The following is a 26161-nucleotide window of genomic DNA, read 5'->3' on the forward strand; positions in this document are numbered from 1 at the left end:
GTGGTGGCCCCTGAATTATGGAACGCCCTCCCTGACGAGATACGCCTGGTGCCATCTCTGTTATCTTTTCGGTGCCAGGTAAAGACCTACCTCTTTGCCCAGGCATTTTAAAAATTTTAAAACTTGAATTTAAATTTGAAAATTTTTTAATTATGTTTTATTGTGTATTGTATTTACATCCACTTGTATTTTAACCTGTTTTATTATGCTGTACACCGCCCTGGAAGCTTATCGCTATAGGGCGGTTTAAAAATGTAATAAAATAAATAAATAAATAAGTGTATTTGTCAGGCTGTTCTAATGGCCCAAATAGGGAAGTTTGGTGTGTTTTACTTTCTTTCTGTACAAATAATAAAATCTGAATTGGTTGCAAAACTATGGAGATGATTGTCAAGAAATGCAGCCAGCAATTGAGCTTTGTTCATGATCATGCTGCTAACTCCTAGGCTAATAGCACAGCGCATAATAAATCATAGTGATTGTGCAAGTGGTTATTATACACAGATAATAACGGCTGACTTTTGCTTGCATTTTCTTGTTTCTTGTGTGTTTGAGGTTTTGAAAAGACATTTGTACAACAACAACCTTAATGGGATTTTTCGTCCTCACGTACTTTCTATATAGCATGGAACCACAGACGAGAAGCAATATTTAGGTGAGCTGTATGTAGCATGGGAGAATGAAGTTACTTTGGGCTAGGGATACTTTTCATTCAACGCTGGATGGATGATGCAAATCTCTTATGCCTAATAACAAGATCTAATTTGCTGGAAGTGAATCTTAACAATCAGGAAGAAGTGTACCAAGATCATGTTTATTGTCATTGCTTGTTTACTCTGGGGATGAATACAAACTGAAAAGAGCTTTTAGTTTTTGTTTTAGAAAATCCTTGTCCATCAAATTTATGTGTGTATAAAAGCAAACAACGAAAAAGCCTGAACTTCAGGTTTTCCAAGCCACCTTAGTGAGAGAGCTGTAAATCAAAGGTAGGCAGACTTCAGGCTTCTGGAATCTACTTTGTTTTATGCTAGAATTCCAAGATCCGTGAAGCAGAGCATGGTGCCAAAGACACACACTTAGAAGTGAAGAATTTTGAGCCCAGGAATTTATTTTGAGTTCACAGTCCTTCCAAACAATAACAACAACAACCAAATCCACTTCTGGTTCCACCCTCCCCCAGCTTTCTTCATTTTAATTATGGGTTGGTGGTGGGAAGTCATTTTATTGTTTCCATTGTTGGGAGCCAGAAATCCTTCCTGATCCACTTCATATCACCCAGAGATCTACCAGTAGATCCTGATCTATCTTCTGTCCACTCCTGCTGTAAATCATAGAATTGTAGAGTTGGAAGGGGCCCACAAGACCATCAAGTCCAACCCCCTGCTCAGTGAAGGAATCCAAATTAAAGCATACCTGACAGGTCGCTGTCCAGCTGCTTCTTGAATGCCTCCAGTGTTGGAGAGCCCACCACCTCCCTAGCTAATTGGTTCCACTGTCATACCGCTCTAACAGTTAAGAAGTTTTTCCTCACATTCAGTTGAAATCTGGCTTTCTGTAATTTGAGCCCATTATTCCGTGTCCTGCAGTCTAGGACGAGTTTTCATTTTGAATGAACTTATTGTAGTGCATGACTCCTCAGAATTGATCTGCCATTTCATTCCTCAACCTGGATAATAACTTTGGTTAGAGACATCTGGAAGTGCTTTTAGTTTTGTTGGCGCTACTGCTATCATTCTTAGATTGTACCTTTTTGAAACTGAAATGTCAGCAGTTTATGTTGTGCTTTCCCTCCTTGCTCACTCCTTGTGTTACCATAGATGGCTTTCCTTGTTCCTCATTGTACAAACCTATAAGGGAAAGGGACTGTTACCTAGTTCAACCTTCAAAGTAGGCCCATCAAGCCAAGCCATTCCTCTAGATATTTCCCTGCTTGCCTTCTGGAGAAAAGAGAAAGGAAAAGATCAATAATGCATCCATGGACTAGTACACTTGGAATTCTGTATTATTTGTCAAAACTAGGAAAAAACATTACCTAATAACCAACATGGGAAATATTTTTAATGCTGCTTGCTAGAACTTTGAAAAGTTAAAAAGCCATCACCTGCCTCAGTGACAGGGCATTGGTGTAAGGCAAGTGGGCAATCTTGTTCATGTTTAACACTTCTATTTTTTAAACAAAATTTACAAAATGTCATGAGAAGTCTTTATTTGTGGAGCCACAGCCACTGTCCAGTATTTATCCATGACAGTTATACAACCACATTCAACACAGCATGTGGTGTTGTATCTGATGCTCTAACTGAATAGTCAAAATAAAATGGCATTTCCCCCCACTGAAATAATATTGTGATTTGTGTGCTGGTGAAGTGTTATATCCTTGTAACAGAAATGATACCTGGAGGAAAATGATAGCTTTTGATATTTTTATTCACTGTAACCTACTGTGAGAGCTAAGTTGATGGGGTGGAGTATACATTTTGCAAATAATAAATACTGATCTCCTTTAACAAAAAAGTAATATCACATGGCACATTAATACCTCCCCCGCCAAAAAACAAAAAGCCTGGAAAGCCTCTAAAATGTGTTTGGGACATTTTTGTCTGATTGACTGGATATGTCCAAGGAGATAAATGTATAATTAAATAAATGTAGCGTGTAGATCACATGAACAATCATTGTATAGCTGTGTACATTTGAGGGATGATATTCCTTTAAGAAGTCTCAACCCGTGGATGGATGTGCAGGGCTGGAATTTAGAGGAGGTCTTACAACACTTTCAGTTCCTGAGAAATCCATTGTTGTGCCAGCTGTACTTAGGGAGCCCAGGGACAAACAGAAGAAGCATCTCAGGGGTCAGATTTTTGACTTAGGAGGAGGATTAAACAGAAGAGAAAAGGTGAATTTGCACCAGTGCCCAACTAATCTGGAGTGTGAGTAATGCTTATTTACTATTCCATAGATGTGTGAAACTATATTGCTGCATTTGTAATATGAGTTGGCAAACAACAACAAAACACCACCACAATTTTTAAAGAGGAAATGTTGATTTCCAGGCTGTATAAGCTTAGACTTCATATTTAGAGGGTCAGTCTGTAGGGATCCAAATATACTCTCTACAATTATTTTGATCATTTTGTATTGCAGTCATTGCAAATCATGCAATTTATTTTGGGACTGTGGAGGTTCTTTTAAACATTAGTTGTAGGACATATTTTATACACACACCTCGATCAATCTTAACCCTGTTTACCTGAGAAAAGTCTCCTTGACTTCCTTCTGGTCAATGTGCTTAGGAATTCAGGCTAGCTGTATATTTTAAAATGGATGTTAAAGAAGGACTGATTAGGTACATAGAGAATCTTATGGAATCCTTCATACATCCATTGTTTATTATTTTGGGTGTGTGTGTGTGTGTGTTGAGAAGGGGCTGAAAACACCACTCAGATGCTGTCACTGAGCGATAGGCGATAGGCAGAGTGACCTGTTGCTGTAGATTGTATGGCACTTGGTGATGGTGGCAGGAGAGGAGAAGGCCATAGTTACATGAGGCTGCATGATGCGCAGGGATTGTGCCTAAAGAGTGCCATATGGAGCAGCACATCACTCATAGGCGCTCTCCACTTGAACAAAGTCCCTGCATATCACCAGACCCACCACCAGGCTGATATGATGGGCTTTCTTGGGATGAGAGCTGCAGCTGAGCACTATTATAACTTTTAGATTTTTATCTCAGCAGGCACCTCCAAATTCACATCAAATTCTGCTATAGGTAGAATTCAGTGGCAATCCAAGGTTATGTGAAACCTACCCAAGGATTTGAATAATTATCACATTTATTTTTGCTTCCCTTGAAATTTCTAAGATACTTTATCAGAGCAGTAATCTGCAGATTCACCTCAAATTGTTGCTTACATTGAAACAGAGTAAGAACTTTAGGTATTGTAAGGGACTAAATGACCATCTGATTCTACTCCTTGTTATGAAAATATCACCTCCACTTATTTAATCTAAATGGTAATTGTCACATGCAGAATATCAGTGTGTTCCAGAAAGGTGCATGTAAAATGGCTGCAGATGCCTCATGCTATAAGCCAAATCAAGTTCTGCAGGTGAAGTCAAAACAAAGGCCATGGTCAGTCACTAGCCAATGTAACCGGGAAGAAAAATCCTACATTAACCCCAGTCAATCCCTTAGCATAGGCTAAACCTACCCAGCAAGCCTTCATAAAGGAAATTTTACTAAGCATAACTCCCCCAACTTACAGTAGTTAAGTACAGTAGTTAAGAAATGGACCTTTAGTGTAGCGGCACCTACCCTGTGGAATTCCCTCCCCTTAAATATTAGACAGGTGCCATCTCTGATATCTTTTCGGCACCTACTAAAGACCTTCCTCGTTCAACAAGCCTTTTAACCAGTCCTTATACCAGTTCAACCAGACCTTATACCAGACTGCGCCTGCGTTGGAATTGCTTTTAAATATGTTTTTAACCTTTTTTTAAAGATGTCTTCAAAGCTTTTTTAAAAAAATGTTTTTAAAGATGTTTTGTTTTAATGTATTTTAAAGTCTGTTTTTATGATGTTTTAAAGTGTTTTTAGTGCTTTTGTTTGCCGCCCCAGGCTCCTGCTTGGAGGAAGGCCAGGATATAAATCAAATAATAATAAATAATAAATTAATAAGAATGGCAGGACTGATGTCCTAACAAAAGGAAGGGGAAACTTTTCTATCACTGGACTGCAATTGAGGTCTACAGATTTCACTTAGGGCTGCACTGATAAGTTTTAGTGGTTTGGGGGACACAATATGAAAGTGTGGTGTATTATTAAATTTATTAACATTTAAATAGACGAGATTTCTTACATTTCTTTTTGTCACGAAAGCCAGATTTTTTTTTTAAAAAGGGATATCAAATTAATCTGCTTCTGTATACTTTTACAGAAGTTTGGAATGAGGGTTGTCAGTCCTTGTGAGAGGAAGTTGTTATATCTCAGAGTGGGGAGAAAAAATATATTTTCCAGAAGGCCCATTCCTAGTTTTCTCCTTTCTTCTGCAGTTTGAACTACTTACTTTTACATCTTAGCAGTGTGACGAGCAGTCAGTGTTTTAATATTTGTGAGTGAATCAGTTTTTGATGTTTTAATTGAAAATTTATGGAAAATGTAAGTGGTTAATGTGTATAATAATTAGCCATTGTGCATCCTCACTCGGCTTCATGGAGAATGTGCACATAATCTGTCCTTGAAGAGGGAACTATGCACATATCCCAGTCAATATTCATAATCTGAATATTGTACATTCATGTACATAATGGCCAGAGTATCTACAGTCAATATATGCACATTCCCCAAAGTCTGTAGGAGATTATGAATATTGACTGATTATGAATATTGACTGAGAAATGTGCACAGTTCCCTCTTCAAGGACAGATTATGTGCACATTCTCCATGAGGCTGCTGAATGGGTGCAAGCACAATGGGACAGTAGAAAACTTTGTTTGAGACATATTTTATAACTGTTATTAGACATATTTTACAATTGTTTTTTTCTGCTTTTGATGAATTGTATAAGATTTATTGTTCAGTTTATGTTTTATAATGTGATGTATAGTTTTCTTTTATTTTTGTCTAGATATTTTTATAATTGTTATATTTTGTTTTTGAAGATATGTATATTGCTTGCGATTTATTGTTCAGTTATGCTTATTTAAAATGTAATATATTCATTTTCTTTTACTATCAATTGTACCAAATATGATGGTATGTTGCTTTTATGTTGTAAACCGCCCAGAGAGCTTCGGCTATGGGGCGGTATAAAAGTGTAATTAATAAATAAATAATAAATAAATTATTATTCACATTAATCACTTTTCCCCTACGTTGCCCCTAAAACACACATTAGATATAGATATAGAAATAGGAAATCAAATTAGATAGAAATAAATGAAAGTGTTAAAAAGGAGAGTTCATAAAGTCTGTTTCACTTTGAAAATGAACTTTAATATTTTCTTCCATATTTTTCATTAATATTTGTTTTTTAGTTTTCTGAATATTTTTTACCTTTTCTTGTGAATTTAACTTCATTTCTACCTTAACAACACTACTAGTTGTCCTAGATTAGTTCTTAGATTAGATGACTCACCCATAAGGAAGCCATTGTAGTTGTATTATTAACTTAAGAACAAAGCACACAAATGCACAAATTAATTACACCACAGTGTCATTATTATTATAGAGATATGATATTACACAGCCACAAGAGTGGCTGTATACTAATCATTATGGATTTTTTGCATTCCGCAATGTTAAATTGAAAATACCCCCATGCCATTCTGATGCTTCCCATGTCATTTCGAAACAAAACCTTACAAAATTTATAGTCCTGAACTCAGAAACGCTTGCTTAACAACCCTCTAAATTTTCTTGGCAATACACAAAACAGTCAGAGAGAATCAAGAGTTCAAAGTGCAAAAAGAGAGAGAGAAAAACCAGAGCCCTTTTGGACTTTTTTTTGTCAGAGTTCTCATAATCTGTTGATATTAATTAAAAATCAGCCATGTTCACAGAGTACCTGTAATCCTATTCCTGACTTTGCCCCATACTCTGACCTTCATCTTTTGCAGTTTAAAAGTTTAAAAAATGCCTCAAAAATGCCTTAAAAGTTCAAATGCTTTGAACTCAACAATAAGGCTGGGCATGCTCAGTAAGAACCAACTGTCAGTGTTCTAAAATCCAGACTCACAGCTGCTGGACTTGCCTAATCAGGGGGCCACACCCACGGCAGATCTTTATTTCACCTTAGTCAGTCATGGCTTCCCTTCTTGTGAAGGGTGCTGAGAGGAGACTCCTATTCCCCTCACAGAGCTCCAGTGGCCAGAGTGGTTTAACAGCCAGCTGCTCTGACTGAAGCTCTGTGAGGGGAACAGGGCATTTCCTAGCAACTCTTGAACACCCACCCAATCTCCTCCCCTCCCCCTTTCTCCCTCCCCCTACCATTCCTGCCCTCCTTATCCCCTCCCTGCTCCTCCCCCAGGTAGATTTCACCTATTCAAGCTTGATTGCAAAGGAGTAAATCCCACTGAATTCAAAAAGCATGCAAATGATCAAACCTGCCCTCCTCTCCTCCTATCCCCTCCCTCTTGCCCATTCCCTCTCCCTTCCTTCACCCCTCCCCTCCCCTCCCCATCCCCTTCCAATCTACTCCTTCCCCCTCCTCCTCTTTCTCCTCCCCCTTGGCCAGTTTTACCTATCCTAAGCATGCTTGCAGGGGGGTAAATCCCACTGAACTCAATAAGACCTGCCTTTCCCCTCCTTCCCCTCTCCTCTCCCTTCCTCCTCCCTTCTTTTTCTCCTCCCCTCTTCCTTTTTCCTCCTCCCCTGCCAACTCCAGGCCCCCCTCCCCATGGCCAGTTTTACCTATCCTAAGCATGATTGCAGGGGAGTAAATCCCACTGAACTCAATAAGCATGCAACTGATCAATCCATTCTCAGCAAACCTGCACAGGATCCCATTTCTTATCTCCCTGATTAAAAAGCAGAGAAATTTAATAGGCAAAAAAAACTTGCCGTTAAAGAATGTACCTATAGCCAACAGATATTTTTATCACACTTTACAAAGCAGGGGAATGGGGCAGCTATAGTGAATGCAGCAGGGGAGCAGGAGACCTGACCTCCTCTCTCAGATATTGGACTGCCCTACAAATTTGTCAAAATGCAAACACCATTTGAGTTGGTCTTTCACAGTCCAATCCACTTGCTGTGTAGCTTGGAAGAATTTGGTAGCATGTGTCTCTGAGCATATGGTGAGTGGTGGCAACATCTTCAATCAGCCCAAATAATAGAAAGAAGACATGTGCTGTGCTGATCTTGTTTTAGCAGGGAGGAAGCAACAATATTAAAACAGTTGATATAGTTCAGATAGTCACTTTAAATATGTTTGATTTACTGTGCAATTTTAGTGAAGTTTCCTATAGTAAATCATTCTCTTTTGCTTATGTTTCTGTGAATATGTGAAGTACAGCAACACTTTGCAACACTAAAAAAAAAAGCTCCAAAAACAATTGTGGAATAATGACACTGACTATTCTGCACAATAGTTTCCAATGGACATGAGGAGTGTGTCAGTTTGCACAAGATACAACAGTGGGAGGTGAAATATATTCTAACAAAATTCTAGGTGTGTTCTATGTTTTTAATTGATCGTGCCCGCCTTTTCTTTAGTGGAGTAGTTCAAGCACAGCAGGCTGAAAACATTCATCTTGGGCAGGCCAAGTTTGTTTTTTCCAACAGCTAGAGTCATTGCTTAAGTAGCAACATATTGTAATCAGTCTGATTTTACATCAAACTGCAGTTTCAGATTCAACTGCTAATGCACCTAAAATAGAAATAGACCGTAATCTCCAGATTGAAACACAAAAGGCTGTCTTCACCATCATATGACATTGACCAAGAAAAAGGCTTTGAAATTAATAAAAATAAATTTGACACAGATTTCTAGGATGAATAATGAGAGAAATATAATTTTCTAAGATTGTCTGTAGGAACAGTAGTAACACAGATAAGAAGCAAAGTAAGAAGAACACCAACAAACATGCAAAAAATGCAATTGTCCATCTTGATAGAAACAAAAGAAAATGATTTCCTATAGGAAACTTCACTAAAATTGCAAAGTAAATCAGACATATTCAAAGTGACCATCTGAACTATATCAACTGTCTTAATAATGTTGCTTCCTCCCTGCTAAAAGAAGATCAGCACAGCACGTCTTCTTTCTATTCTTTGGGCTGATTGCAGGTGTTTTCACCACTCACCATATGCTCAGAGGAACGTTACCCAATTCTTCCAAGCTACACAGGAAATGGATTGGACTGTGAAAGACCAACCCAAATGGTGTTTGCATTTTGACAACTTTGTATGGCAATCCAATATCTCAGAAAGGAGGTTAGATCTCCTGCTGCCCTGGTGCATTCACTATAGCTGCCCAAACTCACTGCTTCTTAAAGTTTGATGCAAATATCTGTTGACTATAGGTACATTCTTAAACCACAAGGTTTTTTGCCTATTAGTAAACAATATAGGTCACAGCATTGTGCAGAATAGTTTCTCCTTCAAACCCCCAAAATCTCAAAAGACCGCTCCACTGTAACTCAGAGCAGGGCTTTCAGGGTGGCTGTCCCTGTTCTGTGGAATAGCATTCCTGTTGAGATATGATAGGTGCCCAATACCTGTACTTTCTGGAAATAATTGAAGACATTTTTGTTTTAAAAACTTTTCTGGGTAAATGAAAAGGTCTCTGCCATAGGTGTTCATTTTGTACTATTTTAAACCTATCTTCAGTTATTTTTCACTATTTTTACCTGATTTTTATTATATGTTTGTAAATCACCTTGGCACACATGTAAGAGGTAATCCATAAATTACAACTTAGATTGCCCTTTGAATGAAATAAGATTCACTTCAGAGAAATAGGCTACATTATCAGTTTCCAGATAGCTTTGACACCAAGGCTACACACCATACATTTAAAGCACACACCCTCTCTCCAAAAGAAACCTTGGAATTGTAGTTTAAGGGTGCTTGGCATTGTAGCTCTGTGAGGGATAAAAAACAGTTCCCAGGATTCTTTGGTGAGACAGAGTGCTTTAAATGTATATGCAGCATGAAACAAGCTGTATCTCTCTGGCTTGCATGATTTTGCACCAGCTGTTTACTGAAAGCTCAAGGCTGCGAACAGGATTAGTTTTCTCATAAAAAATACGTGGCAGTAACAAGAATTTTAAAAATACTCTAAACCACTATGTAGCCAGTCAGTGAGAGAAGAGAAATGCAAATCCATCTGTTCAGATCAAAGTTTGCCTCTACCACAACTTCCCGCTGCCTGATATGCATCAGTGATTTAAATCTGCTAGTCAAATTCTGTTTGTTCTGGCAGCCTCGTTTTTTTCTGTTGCCAGAAATGATGACAGAACTTGTGTTGCTTTCCTTTATATTTTTCTTTTGAATGTTTGACATACTTTCATCACTAAACCTTTCTTTGCCATCCTGAATCCTAGAATCCTAGAATCCTAGAATAATAGAGTTGGAAGGGGCCTACAAGGCCATCGAGTCCAACCCCCTGCTCAGTGCAGGAATCCAAATCAAAGCATTCCCGACAGATGGCTGTCCAGCTGCCTCTTGAATGCCTCCAGTGTCGGAGAGCCCACTACCTCTCTAGCTAATTGGTTCCATTGTCATATGGCTCTAACAGTTAGGAAGTTTTTCCTGATATCCAGGCAAAATCTGGCTTCCTGCAACTTGAGCCCATTATTCTGTGTCCTGCACTCTGGGACGATCAAGATCCCGGCCCTCCTCTATGTGACAACCTTTCATGTACTTGAAGAGTGCTATCATATCTCCCCTCAGTCTTCTCTTCTCCAGACTAAACACGCCCAGTTCTTTCAGTCTCTCCTCATAGGGCTTTGTTTCCAGTTCCCTGATCATCTTTGTTGCCCTCCTCTGAACCTGTTCCAGTTTGTCTGCATCCTTCTTCTTGAAGTGCGGAGACCAGAACTGGATGCAGTATTCAAGATGAGGCCCAACCAGTGCTGAATAGAGGGGAACTAGTACTTCACGCGATTTCGAAACTCTACTTCTGTTAATGCAGCCCAATATAGCATTTGCCTTTTTTGCAGCCACATCACACTGTTGGCTCATATTCAGCTTGTGATCAACGACAATTCCAAGATCATTCTCACATGTCGTACTGCTGAGCCAAGTATTCCCCATCTTATAACTGTGCATTTGGTTTCTTTTTCTTACGTGTAGAACTTTGCATTTATCCTTGATGAATTTCATTCTGTTGTTTTCAGCCCAATGCTCCAGCCTATCAAGGTCTCTTTGAATTTTGTTTCTGTCTTCCATAGTATTAGCTATGCCCCCCAATTTTGTATCATCTGCAAATTTGATAAGCATGCTTTGTATCTCCTCATCCAAGTCGTAAATAAAAATGTTAAAGAGCACTGGGCCCAGGACCGAGCCCTGTGGTACCCCACTCATTACTTCCGCCCAGTTTGAGAAGGAACCATTATACACTGTTATTTTTATTCCTGAATTTGTGTGGTAATTGTGTCAGATTGACTCATCATGTTTATGTTGATTTTGAATATGCATTTATTCTTTCCATGCAGATATAAATGTTTCTTGAGATGAGTGCATTTAATAATATATTTGTTATGGACTACACCAGAATTTAAATCAATGATTGTTGACATTTATTGGTAATTCTTAAAATTTAGGACGCCAGCGGTAAATCTCAGAGAATTCTGACATATACTGGAAAATCTCAAGGCCAAAGAAATGTCTTTTACTAAATTTCATCCTCTTTTCCATTTATCATGTGTTACACACATGTCTATTGGCAATCATCATGTGTGAACCTGCCATCCGCGTATTTCTTTAAACGCGCCTCTTAGAGAGGAGGGGGATCTTTTGCTAGAAATAAACCAGGTGCTTTGCCCTGAAATGTGCCTACATAGTGTGTGTATAACCCAAGAAATGTAGATCCAAACCAGGCTAAAGCAAAGCTTTCTTTTATTGGAAGAAAATGGAAGAATAGCAAAAGAAAATTACTGGGTGAACCTAAACTAAAGAGATAAAAGGTCCCTTCTGCTACAAGAAAGGGCAGGTAGCAGAAGTTACCTATCTTAGGCCCAAGGGTGGGGGCAGTGGAATACCACGGCAGTGATGTGACAGAGTTCTGTCCAGAAGGCAGGGAGGAATCTCTTTGCCTCAAGGTTTGTTTGCACCAAGACACAGACTCCCTTCCCAACCTGTGACCTGAAATCCTGTGCTGTGTTCCTTGAGAATGTACTTACAAGTTGGAGCTCAGATCACCATATTGTGTCTCACAACCTGCTCTCAAACACTTTCTTACTTACAAATCAAAGTGAAAAGGAGGGGTCTGGGTATGAGGGGATCTTATGCTGTGAATGTATTTCTCACTGACACTCTGAAAATGACCTCGTTCTGCTCTTCTGACACTGTGTTCAACAATGGGATTTCTCTGCTAAGCATTAGAGAAATCCGCCAAGAAAGAAGATAACATTTTCTTCAGGGTCTGCATGTTTCTCTGGAACTGCTAACAGGTTGTCTTTGCTCCTGTCCTCTTTTCGCAGTTCTTCCAGAAGGCACAATGAATCAAGAGACGGGTTGTGGGAGTGGGTGGGAAATGTAGTCCAAATACTTCAGGCTTTGCCATCTCTTCGGCTCTGAATGAACCAAAGGGGGGGGGTAGCCAGAGCACTCCTAACATTTCCCCCAGTTGGCAAACATGCACATATTCCTATATGAACGCTTGCCATACCTTATATTGCCCCAGCCTGCTGTGTTCCCTCATGCTTCCTTCCATCGTACATAACTGTTTCATCTGGGACATTATCCATAACAGTAAAAGGGAAATAGCAGAACCATCGCAATGGGATATGTTCTAGTTGATAGAATGTCTAGGGCATTTTCACTTCAGCTGAGCAGAGGCTCCACCATTTATGGGTGCCTATATTTCTAATCTTAACTGCAACTGCAATTTACCATAATTAAATAACTCAATATTATTCACATTTCAGTAATTTATATCGTGTTTTGCTTGTGCTCCTGCACTGATTGTCTGAGCTAGTGCAATGGTGCAGAAAGTTCATGATCTAAACATTCCAGTGGCTCATGGAACTAAATTGACAATGTTTACAGCTCAGTTTGTGTGAGGAAAGGGAACATGATTAATTTGATCAGGACTAAAAGAACCTCGATGGTGGGGCTGGCATAAGGAGTTGGCACTGTCTGGCACTTGTCAAGACTCAAGGCCCACATCAGGGCCCCCACTGCTGACTCCTAGAGCTTCCTGGTCCTCCTCATCTTCCTTGCTGTTGCTGCCTGTTCACCTGTCCTCTCCAAGCATGCAAACGAGCAGTGAGAAGGAGCTGCAGCCTCCACTTGCCTTGGCCTTAGCTTCTGGGCAGACTGGGTGCTGAGAAGGAGAATGAACAAAAGCACATGGTGACAGTGTCAATGAGGCAGGTCCACTCACGTATGAGGTGCCATTGAAGGCATTTTGCATTAACCTCCTCAATCTGGAGCCAACACTGATCATAGTACAAGAATATCATCATAGGGAAGCCTGGGACCTGAGATAGGAAAGCTAAGGCCAGAGAGCCGAGGTGGCTGAAGGGAAAAAAAAACTGGACTAAGAAACAGGAACTTAGGGATGATAGGTGGAGGAGGAGGCTTGAGGGAGACAGGAACCTGAGGCAAGACGAACTAATGAGAATAGAGCATCTGAAGAAATTCCATAGTATTAGGGTTGAGAGGCAGAGATGGGAGTCAGGAGTGCTAAGAACTGGGAGAATGGCCAAGACATGATGTTGGGAGGGAAAAAAAGAATAGGCGGTAGACTGAAGAGCAAGGATTTGTGGTTGAGGCAAGGAGTTGGAGGAAGTGGGCTTCAAGAACACAGTGAGTCTTTCTAAAGATAGAAGGGCTGTGAGTTACTGGCAGTGAGTTGTTGCCATACAAAAGAGGGTTGGGGGCTGTAGGCCAAGGTGGGGCACCTTTGGCCCTCCAGATGTTTATTTATTATTTATTAGATTTATATCCCGCCCTTTCTCGCAGAAGGAGCCCAGGCCAGCAACTGAAGTACAACTCCCATCAACGCCAGCAAGCATGGCCAATAGTCTGCCTACCTTAAGAAGTGTAAATGAGGTTAGGGTGGATATTGATACCCAAAGTACAATGTGTTTATTCCATTTTAGCCCACTGTTCCTCCAAAGAAGTCAGGATGGCGTGCATGGTTCTCTGCTCACCCATTTTCTTCTCACAATATTCCTGTGAAGTAGGTCAGCCTGAAAATTATCATGCGCATGTGAGTGAGGATTTGAACTTGGGGCTCTTTGGCCCTAGTCCAAGTAGCTAAAACATCAAAGTGGTCCATTTCTATATTCACTAATAGGCAAAAAACCTTGCGGTTTAAGAACATACCTATAGCTCACAGATATTTCTATCAAACTTTACAAAGCAGGGAACTTGGGCGGCTATAGTGAATGCAGCAGGGCAGCAGGAGACCTGACCTCTTCTCTGAGATACTGTACTGCCCTTCACATTTATTAAAATGCAAACACCGTTTGGGTTAGTCTTTCACAGTCCAATCCAATTGCTGTGTAGCTTGGAAGAATTTGGTAACATGTGCCTCTGAGCATATGGTGAGTGGTAGCAACACCTACCATCTCCAAAGATGGAGAATTATATCTTTGTATGTTTGTTAGTGATCTTCTTACTTTGCTTCTTTCCTGTGTTACTAATATTTCTACAGAGAATCAAATCTAGAAAATTTTATTTCCCTCATTATTCATCCTAGAAATCTGTGTCAAAGTTGTTTTTATTAATTTCAAAGCCTTTTTATTGGTCAGCGTCATATGATGGCGAAGACAGCCTTTTGTGTTTCAAATTGGAGGTGATGTTCTTTTTTATTTTGGGTGCATGAGCAGTTGAATCTGAAACTGCAGTTTGATGTAAAATCAAATGTTTCCGCAATGACTCTAGCTGTTGAAAAAAAGAGGATGCATGTTTTCAACCTGCTATGTTTCAACCACTTCATTTAAGGCAAGGTGGGCATGGTCAATTAAAAACATAGAGTACACGTAGAATTTTGCTAGAATGTATTTCAACTCCCACTGTTTTGTCTTGTGCAAACTGCGACACTCCTCATGTCCATTGGAAACTATTCTGCAGAACAGTCAGTGCCATTATTCCACAATTGTTTTTGGAGCTTTTTTTTTAGTGTTGCAAAGTGTTGCTGTACTTCACATATTCACAGAAACAGAAGCAAAAGAGAATGATTTACTACAGAAACCTTCATTAAAATTGCAAAGTAAATCAGACATATTTAAAGTGACCATTTGAACTATATCAACTGTCTTAATAATGTTGCTTCCTCCCTGCTAAAACAAGATCAGCACAGCACATGTCTTCTTTCTATTATTTGGGCTGATTACAGGTGTAGCCACCACTCACCATGTGCTCAGAGGCACATGTTACCAAATTCTTCCAAGCTACACAGGAAGTGGATTGGACTGTGAAAGACCAACCCAAATGGTGTTTGCATTTTGACAAATTTGTAGGGCAGTACAATATCTGAGGTCAGGTCTCCTGCTCCCCTGGTGCATTCACTATAGCTGCCCAATTTCCCTGTTTTTTAACATTTGATAGAAATATCTGTGGGCTATAGGTATGTTCTTAAACCGCAAGGTTTTTTGCCTATTAGTGAATGTTTCTGCTTTTTAATCTGGGAGGTAAGAAATGGGATCCTGTGCAAGTTTGCTGAGAATGGATTGATCATTTGCATGCTTATTGAGTTCAGTGGGATTTACTCCTCTGCAATCATGTTTAGGATAGGTGAAACTGACAACAGGGGTGGGGAGCAGAGAAGGAGGAGGGAGGGGAGGAAGGGCAGAGGAGAAGAGGGGGACAGGAGCAGGTAGGAGGGGGAGGGGAGGACAGGTTTGATTATTTGCGTGTTTATTGAATTCAGTGGGATTTACTCCAGTGCAATCATGCTTAGGAAAGGTAAAACTGACCAGTGGGGAAGGAGGGAGGGCTAGAGTGGGCAGGACAGGAGGAAGAAGGAAGAGGGGAAGGGAGGAGGAAGGGAGAGGAGAGGGGAAGGAGGGGAAAGGCAGGTCTGATCATTTGCATGCTTATTGAGTTCAGTGGGATTTACCCCTATGCAATCGTGGTTAGGATAGGTAAAACTGACCATGGGGGAGGAGGAGGGTGAAGGGTAAGAAGTGGATTGGAGGGGGGGCAAAGGAAGGGGAGGGGAGAGCAGGTTTGATCATTTGCATGCTTATATAAATCTATGGTGCGGCCACATTTGGAATACTGTGTACAGTTCTGGTCGCCTCATCTCAAAAAGGATATTATAGAGTTGGAAAAGGTTCAGAAGAGGGCAACCAGAATGATCAAGGGGATGGAGCGACTCCCTTACGAGGAAAGGTTGCAGCATTTGGGACTTTTTAGTTTAGAGAAAAGGCGGGTCAGAGGAGACATGATAGAAGTGTATAAAATTATGCATGGCATTGAGAAAGTGGATAGAGAAAAGTTCTTCTCCCTCTCTCATAATACTAGAACTCGTGGACATTCAAAGAAGCTGAATGTTGGAAGATTCAGGACAGACAAAAGGAAGTACTTCTTTACTCAGCGCATAGTTAAACTATGGAATTTGCTCCCACAAGATGCAGTAATGGCCACCAGCTTGGATGGCTTTAAAAGAAGATTAGACAAATTCATGGAGGACAGGGCTATCAATGGCTACTAGCTGTGATGGCTGTGCTCTGCCACCCTTGTCAGAGGCAGCATGCTTCTGAAAACCGGTTGCTGGAAGCCTCAGGAGGAGAGAGTGTTCTTGCACTCGGGTCCTGCTTGCGGGCTTCCCGCAGGCACCTGGTTGGCCACTGTTCTTATAGAGTTCAGTGGTATTTACTCCCATGCAATCATGCTTAAGATAGGTAAAACTGACCATGCAGAGGAGGGGGAGGAGGGGGAGGGGAAAGGAGGGGATTGGAAGAGGATGGGGATGGAGGGGCACAGGAAGGGGGAGAGAAGGGGCAAGAGGGAGGGGATAGGAAGGAGGAGAAGGGAGGGTGGGTTTGATCATTTACATACTTTTTGAGTTCAATGGGATTTATTTCTGTGCAATCATGTTTGAAAATAGAAATGGACTGCCTTCAAGTCGATCCCGACTTATAGCGACCCTTTGAATAGGGTTTTCATGGTAAACGGTATTCAGAGGTGGTTTACCATTGTCTTCCTCTGAGGCTGAGAGGCACTGACTGGCCCAAGGTCCCCCAGTCAGCTTCATGGCTGTGTGGGGATTCAAACCCTGGTCTCCCAGGTCATAGTCCAACACACCTGGGGGAGGGGCAGGGAGGGGAGGAGATTGGGTGGGTGGGCACTGGGCAGAGGGAAGGTCCCTTTCCAAAAGGAAAACATTGTGAACAGTATCATTGCTTTTCTGCGTTTCCCCCACCTTTTTTTCTACAGCAAGCACATGTAGCTTCCCACCCAAATTTAAACCAAAGCTGTCCCTGGCCACATCCACACCAGGCCTTTATTTCACTTTAGACGGTCATGGCTTCTCTCAAAGAATCCTGGGAAGTGTATTTAGTGAAGGGTGCTGAGAGTTGCTGTTCTCCTCACAGAGCTTCAATTAGAGTCTGGCCACTGGAGCTCTCTCAGTGGAATAGGAGTCTTCTCTCAGCACCCTTCACAAACTACACTTCCCAGGATTCTCTGGGGGAAGGCATGACTGTCTCACATGAAATGAAGGTCTGGTGTGGGTGCGGCCCCCTGATTAGGCAAGCCCAGCAGCTGTGAGTCTGGCTTTTAGTACACTGACTGTTGGTTCTTACTGAGCATTGAGTTCCAGCCACAGGTTCTTAAATTAATTAAAAATCAGCCAGGCATTTTTTAAACTTTTAAACTGCAAAAGATGAAGGTCAGAGTATGGGGCAAGATCAATTATAGGATTACAGGTACTCTGTGAACATGGCTGATTTTTAATGAATTTCTACAGATTAGAACTCTCAGAGAAAAAAGTCCAAAAGGGTTCTGTGTTTTTTCTCTCTTGTTTTAGACTTTGAACTCTCTATTTTCTCTGACTGTTTTGTGTATTGTCATGAAAATTTACAGGGTTATTAAGCAAGCATTTCTGAGTTCAGGACTATAAGTTTTGTAAGGTTTTGTTTTGAAATGAGCTTATGGGAAGCATCAGAATGGCATGGTGGTATTTTCAATTTAACATTGAGGAATGTGAAATATCCACGCTGGTTATAGTATACAGCCACTCTTGTGGCTGTGTAATTTATGGCAGCTCCATCTTGCTTGTAATTATGTGGCATTGTGCTTTTATCATTGTCCAATCATATTTTAATGTACTTTGTACTTTAAGATTATGGTTGCAGACAAATGTGCTTATAGCTGGATATATGTGTGTACTGTGTGAACACCTTTATGCTCCTCTGTTACTGAGGTGCCTTCTTTGTTCGTGCTTATAAGGGGGGCTAGAATTGTGGCTTTTAGCATCACAATAGCGGAAGGTGTGGCAGGCTTGGTGAGGTGGTGCCATAGCTGCCCCTTAGCTGGACAGTGTGGGTGTGGGGCAGGGAGGTGGCCTGGTTGGGGCTGTGGGGGTGCAACAGTGGAAGCACTGGGTTGCCTCCACCAGGGTGCCCATGCAGCTGCTGCCCTGCCCAGTACTTGTGCCATCCAGGTGAGTGGCAGTGATGCTGCTGTCAGCAGGGAGGTTCACAGGGCTCCCTCACAGCCCTGACTGTTCCTGTGCAGGCACAATGAGAGCGTTTCTCGTATTAAGCAGAAGCCAGAGAACTACTTGTGTGAATAAGAGGGCTTTAGAGGGTTTGAACAGGGTTTTGATGAGAAAACAGTCAAGGACCCTTGGTTTGACATCTTCTAAAACCACAGCCATCATGTTTATTTTGTCTCAGCCTCTACCTGAGAAATGTTATTGAAGGTTTAGGCTTGAAATCTGAAAGGACACATCTTTCTTTGTCCAGGAGTTAATAAATAGCCTGAAACAAGCAGCCATTGAGCAATACTCCAGCAAGAGGAAGGAAGAACAAAGCATCTTTTTAATCGAAAGGAGGAAATAAAAAAGATTTTGCTGGGAATTACCCCTTACAACAAAGTCCATCACCTGATGCCCAGAGAATAAATCCTTCAAGCTATTTGCACAGTGCTTACTTGGCATTCACCACAGCGTGAGCATTGAAAAACAACACTTCCTGGTTGGTAAGATGACTTGGCTACTATGGCTAGTTATAGGTACACATGCATCTTTGTGGAATCACATGCTCAAACCCCAAACCCATGCTTCTTTCAATGTGATTGTTTTCAAGCCTTGAGGGAATAGAGGAGAGTGAAGCTTCAGTTAGCTGCAGTCCATGTCTCAAATTCAGTTTAAAACACTTACAGTGCAATCCTATTCATGTATGTATGCTCAAATGTAAGCCCCACTGAATTCAAGGATGGGTAGACAAAAATTAGTGGGATTTACACTACCCCTTACAGTGGGAGGTAGAAGAAAAAGCAATGACTGGGGAAGGTCCCAAGAAAAGCAGCTGATGACAATAACATAATTCACACCTGTAAATTTCTGAGCCTTTGGTGTCATCACTGACTGCTCTTGATACTGTGCAGCGATTGAAAAATTGTGTGGACCACCCAAGCCCTTATATAAAGCCTTAAGCCTTTCCAAAGGTGCCGAGGACTTGCAACTTTCATGGGCTCTAGTAGTTATGGAGGAATCACAGAATCATAGAGGTGTAGGAACATTCAGAGCTACAGCATCCTGAAGACTCCAACCAGCAGTGGTGTCTGAGGGCAATGGTGGTGACACAGTGGCAGCAGCAGTAGTGTAGTGACAAATTCAGAAGTGCAGGGTTCCTTCATGTTAGTCACAGCCACGCCCCCTCCCTTCCTTTTTGCTGCTGCGTTGAGAATGAGATCCTTGTTAATGCCTTCTCCCACAATAACAGCCATCCCTAGGAGTGCATAAGCATGAAAGAGGAGAGTGTTAGCTACTGAGAAGAGTGTTCACAGTGGCTGACTCGCCTCATTTCATTCTGATTGGCTCCAAACAGCAGGAAAGCACAAGGAAGCATGTTAGAAGACTCTTCTAAGTCACCAACACACTTGCTTTTTCATGCTGACTAGCCTGTAGGATGCTGAAGACATAGGGACCCTCTGGGACCCTGCTTCCAAAAAAGTGAAGGGTCTAAGACCCCCTGAGACCCTGGACGACTACACCCCTGGGCAGCAGCGCTTTCCCAGTGGCACTGCTGTGTTCACCAGGATGAGGAAGGGGGAACTCTGAGTTGGTGGTGGCTTCCTGCAGATGAGTGCACATTTGTGGGAAGCTGCTGCTGCTGCTGCTGCTAACCCAGAGCTCCCCTGACCTTGCTGCTGCCCCGCCCCATCTGCGTCTTGGTGAGGGGCAACTGCTGCAAGGGCACCACTGCCACTCCGCCCCCTCATGTGCTGTTGCTGACCCCAACAGATGGCTGTCCACTCTCCGCTTGAAGAGCATTAGTGAGCATTAGTGAAGAGCATTAGCCTACCATCTCTCCAGGTAATAGATTCTATTGTCAAACTGCTCTTACTATCAAGTTTACCCTAACGTTCAACCAACATTTACCCTCCTGTAACAGAGAATAAACAAAGACAAACATTACCCTATAACCTTTGTGTTTCTGATTGAAAGGAGAAGAGGCGCAAAGGTCAGATCAGCTGAAAACTTAGAACAGAAAGTATCTGGATTTTAAGGAGTGGTTTTTGGCAGCTGTTGAGGTGCCTAATACACAGCTTTTTTTTCTTCTTGCTGAGTGAGCAAAGTAACGGGCAGCAAGGTCAGTGCCAGAAAATCTATTTAGGGAAGCAAAGAGGTAGGTGGCAAAGACCAATCCTGGGGAAAGCATCTTGAGAAGAACATGGTGTAAATATATGTATCACCCTAATAACAGTGGATGTGCCAGCGTGTGGAAGCAATTGCCACTCTTTGGGTCTAGTTTCTGAAAAGCAGAAGGGAGAAAGAGCTGACTTAATGGGGTGGGGGGAGGAAAAATGTTCCCAAACTAGGGTCTAAAGGGAGATATTTGGCATGCAACCAGATTTCAAAACAGCATTCAAAAGTTTGAACATTGCTGAAAGAGGAAACTGGGTCCCATGGTTTGGTTCAGTCCGTTGCCAAACTAGGCCATATCTAATTTATTAAACAGTTTTTATTTAGACTGCTTTGGCTTAGAGACCCTATGACCTTAAGACATTTTTATTTCTGATGATATAGTTGCACGTTTGGGATAATGTGATAGGCAAGAAGACTGAAGGTATCACTCTTCTGTGAGCTGCCTTAGTACTAAATGTAGGCGTTAGAAAAATTGGACAAATAGGCTGTGTTAGAATCTTCAGGAAGATTGTGAGTGAATGAGAGCTTTGAAGCAAGAGCTTACCATACATATGAGAGTGGTACTAGGTAAATGCTGCTGTCACCCACACAAACACATACCAGCTTCTACCACCACCAATTTCAAGTCAAGTGGAAAAGGGCAGAAAGGCAAGACAATCAGGGGAGGTAAGGAAGCAACAACTGAAGGTGGGTCGAGATAGCATGAACAACTTCATTCTGAGCAGAAATCTCAGTCCACATATGATAGTGTTGGCAGAGTCGCTAAATGTGAAAGCTTCAAAGATAGGCTAATCCTTTAAAATCATGTGATTGAATTCAAAAGCATAAGTTTTGGATTTGTCTTCTGGATTTGTAACCTTTACAGCACATACTGCATATACACTCAGCTCTATCTCTCCATCTCATCTGAATCAGGACAGGCTGGGCAGATGCTTGACCAATGTCTGGAACCAGCGATGGGCTGGATGAGGGCCCATACACTGAAGCTAAATTTGGGGAAGGGCTGTAGCTCAGTGGTAGTAGAGCACCTGTCTTGCATACAAAAGGGCCAGGTTCAGTCCCCAGGGCTGGGAGAGACTCCTGCCTTAAACGCTGCAGAGCAACTGCCAGTCAGTGTAGACAGTACTGAGCTTGAAGAACCAATAGTCTGACAGCATAAGGCAGCTTCCTATGTTCCTAATCCTGGCAAGATGGATGTGATGTGGGTCAGTAGTTCCCAGGTTCAGGAATCAGGGAGATGGCTTGTTCTGGATGGGATAGTTCCCCCTGAAAGAGTTAGTATGCAGCTTGAGGTGCTCCTCACCTCCAAGCTATCGCTGGAGGCCAAAGTGTCTTCAGTGATGAGGAGTGTGTTTTTCCTACTGTAATTGGTCCACCAGCTATGGCCACCTATGGGACTAGCATAATCTGACCTTGTTTATCCATGCTGTGTTAATCTCATATATAGATAAGTCCAATATGCACTTGTCTGGAAGGTGTAACTGGTCCAGAATGCTAGCACCTTGCGTTGTGTGGGGCAGTGAGAAAGGACCATATCACCTTGACTGTCAAAACACTGCAGTGGCTGCCAGAGAGCTACTAGGCCCAATTGAAGGTATTAGTACTAGCGTACAAAGCCCTGAACAACTTGGGACTGAAGTACTCAAAGGGGTGCCTTCTCTAGTACCTTCCAACCCAGACTTTGCAATCAGTGGAAGAGGCCCTGCTTGTGGTTCTGCCGGTGGTGACAGCAAGGAGGATAATCTCATGAGACAGGGCATTGTCGATGGCAGCTTCCCACCTATAGAACTTCCTCCTGGGTGAAATCAGGCTGTCCACTTTAGCTATGTTCAGGTACAATTCGAAAACTCACCAATTTGCACAGGCCATTGGGGGTATTATTAGTTTTTAAATGGTATTATCTGCTGCACTTTTTATTGCTGGGGATCTGATTGATGTTTTTAACGTTTTTATGAGTAATGTGTTCTTTATGTTGTTACCTGCCCTGTGCTCCCTTTTGGGAGGAAGGGTGGGATATGACAATAACAAATAAATAAATTAAAATACATTTTTTTCAATGTCCTCTTCATATGTCCTTTTATTCTTAAGGGTCAGTTAGGAGCAAGTATTATTATAAATAAGTAAATAAAAGCACAAGCTTTTGGTCTAGATCTGGGTGAGTCCCTGGCATTCAACTCCATCAGGCCAGCTGGAAGCATCCTTCTAGCTTGGTTACACACACTAAAACATACTGGCCTGGTTCACACAACACACTAAGGCAAACCTTGACTCATTGAAACTGTCTGAATGTGCAGGCTCCTAGAGAGCATCTTACAGCTCCTGTGCTTCCTCCTGGTTCTTTTTGCTGCTGTGCTGCTCTAAGCCAAGGTTTGCCTTAGTTTGAACTAGGCCAAGGCTATGGCTTGTGGCTAGTGAGGAGAGAGCTTAATCATGAGTCCTGGTTCAGATGACATCATTAGGGATGGTGGAGAAATTCAATTTGGCTAGCATCTAAAGTTGAATTTATCAAATTTTCACTTTCCACAACAATATGAGAACCAAAACCTTGGCTTAGCTTTGTGTGGTGCAGCATCAAAAAGGTACCCGGGGTGGGTGGGGAGCAAACTATCTATAAGCTCCTCTCTGAGAGCCTACACATTAACCTCGCTAAGTCAAAGTATATTGAATGTAAAAACTTAAGGGGCTTGGAAAAGGTGACTCTGCAAGCAAGGAAACAGACCACCCATGAAACTGTCATTTCATGGCATGATGTAGATATCTGCTTTTATTCTGAAGGCCTATATGTAGGCAAGAACGCTGCTTCTGGAGAAGATTCACTGTTGACAAAAATCATAGAGGCTTCTAGATATGTTGAGATATAACCATAATTCAGCTTTGAACCAAATACAGGGTAGTTCATATTATTCTTTGTGATAAGTACTCATTCCACTCATCCTGCTGGAATCAACAGCAAAACTCCCATAGATTTTAACACAGCGAGATTAGGGCCTATTAAAATAGTTGCAAGGATATGTTTTATACTTTGGTGTATGTTGTCAACCATATCTATACATTGCCACTGCCCTCTAGTGGATCAATTCAGAACATTATCACTCAGTCAAATGAATGTAGATTATCAATCCCATAAACTTTTAAAAATTATTTAAAACGTTTAACTTCTCTAACTTTTAATGAGTTATCTGGTTATCCAATTATTATAACTATTACGGCATACAAGACAGGTGGATTTTGAGGATATTTAATGACTTTCTCTTAGCTATATAGTAAATGTTTTTGGGAAATTATCTCAAATCTGTTCCCTGAATCAAGAAATGCATATCCACAAGAGTAGAAGGATAAATGATAGAAAAATGCACACGTTTCACAACATTAGCAAATATATACATATGCAATATGACATAAAATCCTCAAAATCTGAACAGGGCAAAAGCTAAACAAGAGCCATGCAACCATTAAACTGGGATAAAACCTTTATATGGCACATAAAAATACAGTATAGTAGTTGTGCATATAGTTCAATCAATAGTTGACTACTGAAGAAGTTTAAGAAGCTGAAACATTTGGCATGCATTTATCTAGACAATATACTGTGCAGTAACATTAGTTTTGCAAACAATATCGATTATTGATTGAACTATATGCACAATTCAACCACTATATTCACTAATAGGCAAAAAACCTTGTGGTTTAAGAACTTACTTATAGTCCAAAGATATTTCTATCAAACTTTAAAAAGCAGGGAAATTGAGCAGCTATAGTGAATGCACCAGGGGAGCAGGAGACCTGACCTCCTCTCTGAGATATTGGACTGCCCTACAAATTTGTCAGAATGCAAACACAATTTGGGTTGGTCTTTCACAGTCCAATCCACTTGCTGTGTAGCTTGGAAGAATTTGGTAATGTGCCTCTGAGCATATGGTGAGTGGTGTCATCTCCAAAGATAGAGAATTACATTTTTGTATGTTTGTTGGTGTTCTTCTTACTTTGCTTCTTTCCTGTGTTGCTAATGTTTATACAGAGAATCTAAACTAGAAAATTTTATTTCCCTCATTATTTATCCTAGAATTATCCTAAATTATGAGAACTCTCAGAGAAAAAAGTCCAAAAGGTCTGTGAGGGTTTTTTCCCCTCTTTTTAGTCTTTGAACGCTCTGTTCTCTCTGACTGTTTTGTGTATCGCCATGAAAATTGAGAGGGTTGTTAAAAGCAAGCGCTTCTGATTTGAGGACTATACATTTTGTAAGGTTTTGTTTTGAAATGAGCTTATGGGAAGCATCAGAATGGCATGGGGGTATTTTCAATTTAACATTGCAGAATGTGAAAAATCCACTCTGGCTATAGTATACAGCCACTCTCGTGGCTATATAATTTTCATGTGCCACATACAGGCTTTATCACAGTTTGAATCTTGTGTGGTTCTTGTTAGCTTTTTTCCTGTTCAAGTTTTGAGCATTTTATGTCTTATTGTATTTTTAAAAAATATTGTGAAACCTGTACATATTTGTATCATTTATCTTTCTACTATTAGGTTTTGGGTTTTTTTTACCACATGTTGTATTTTTAGACGTTGTTAATTTTCTGTTCGTATTTGTTGCTCTAATAGACCATAGCTTTTAGATATTTGGGCACCCTTGACTCCTTTTTTTTTTTTTTTTTTGCAGTCTCACTGTATTTGTCAGGGTATATTTGCCCTTGTTTTCCTTCTCGGTCATGCATATGTAGGGCTAAAAGGGTTAGACTGAATTGTTTTTTTAAAAAAGAAAACCACTTTATTTATGGGCCACTTATAACTGGAAAGTGCTGCTGAATAACTTGGATGTTAAAAATACACATGAGGGGGCTGCAGCGTATCCTCACCCTGATAACAATACACTCACTGGCCATGGCCTCCCCAGCTAGCCCATGGGATCCATTGCCGAAATTCCCTCTTCTACACAACTGTTAAAGGTGCAGGAGTTCTGGCCTGTTTCGCATCTGGCCACCTTCGATCTATGCAAAATTAAGTTGAGAAAAGACAGCATTTTAAGAGCATGTATGGTGGGGTGTTTTATTTTTTTTTAAAAAACTTCATAATTAGGGATGGGAGAGAGATTCAATGTGGTTAGCATTTAAAGCTGAATTTATCAAATGTTCACTTTCCAAAACAATTTGAGAACCAAGACACAGCCAACCGTTCAAAATTCGCACTTATCCAAATTTTGTGGTGCAGTTCTCCAATCAAAGTTTACAAAAATATACATATTAGCGGGAAATGTGCATAAAAATGACTATGTTAGGGAAAATAACATACAAAAATGAATTATATTAGGAGAAAGTGCTTGCAAAATATGTACATTAGGCAAAACAGCATAAAATGTGTTTAGTCGGAGAAATTCATAATAAAACACTGAAGAATTTTCATAAGGATTTTTTTAAAAAACAGAAATTGCTACACAGGAAAACAGGGTTCTTCTTGGGGTGTATGGGATTTCCTTCCAGTTATTTGTAGGGGTGCACCCTTTCTTACTCCCTTTCCATGCAGATTAATGGGAGAGTGATCTTTTTGTTAATTTGCATTGGGGAAATAATTGCAGCGCATAGCCGGGAAATGAAGAGGCAAGACAAGGTGAGGTGTGGGTAAATCAAGGGCCATGTTTATTGAATGAAGCCAATTACATGCTTGAT

The 26161-nt window shown here is 41.0% G+C and overlaps 1 protein-coding gene across 3 annotated transcripts in view; it reads left to right on the forward strand.

The window, feature by feature from the left end:
- Positions 1 to 2783: 2783 nt before the first annotated feature.
- Positions 2784 to 26161, forward strand: part of PIGR (polymeric immunoglobulin receptor) — a 51282-nt gene continuing 27904 nt past the window's right edge. The window contains exons 1-2 of one of the 3 annotated variants that reach the window (XM_061630358.1): positions 2784 to 2930; positions 18592 to 18826. The gene's annotated coding sequence lies outside the window, so the exon portion shown is untranslated. Of the gene's footprint in view, positions 2931 to 18591; positions 18827 to 26161 lie in introns of those variants that run through there. The other 2 variants (XM_061630357.1, XM_061630359.1) reach the window with 2 other exon arrangements.

This window comes from Rhineura floridana, chromosome 6 (assembly GCF_030035675.1).
Source record: "Rhineura floridana isolate rRhiFlo1 chromosome 6, rRhiFlo1.hap2, whole genome shotgun sequence".
Lineage (NCBI taxonomy): Eukaryota > Metazoa > Chordata > Lepidosauria > Squamata > Rhineuridae > Rhineura > Rhineura floridana.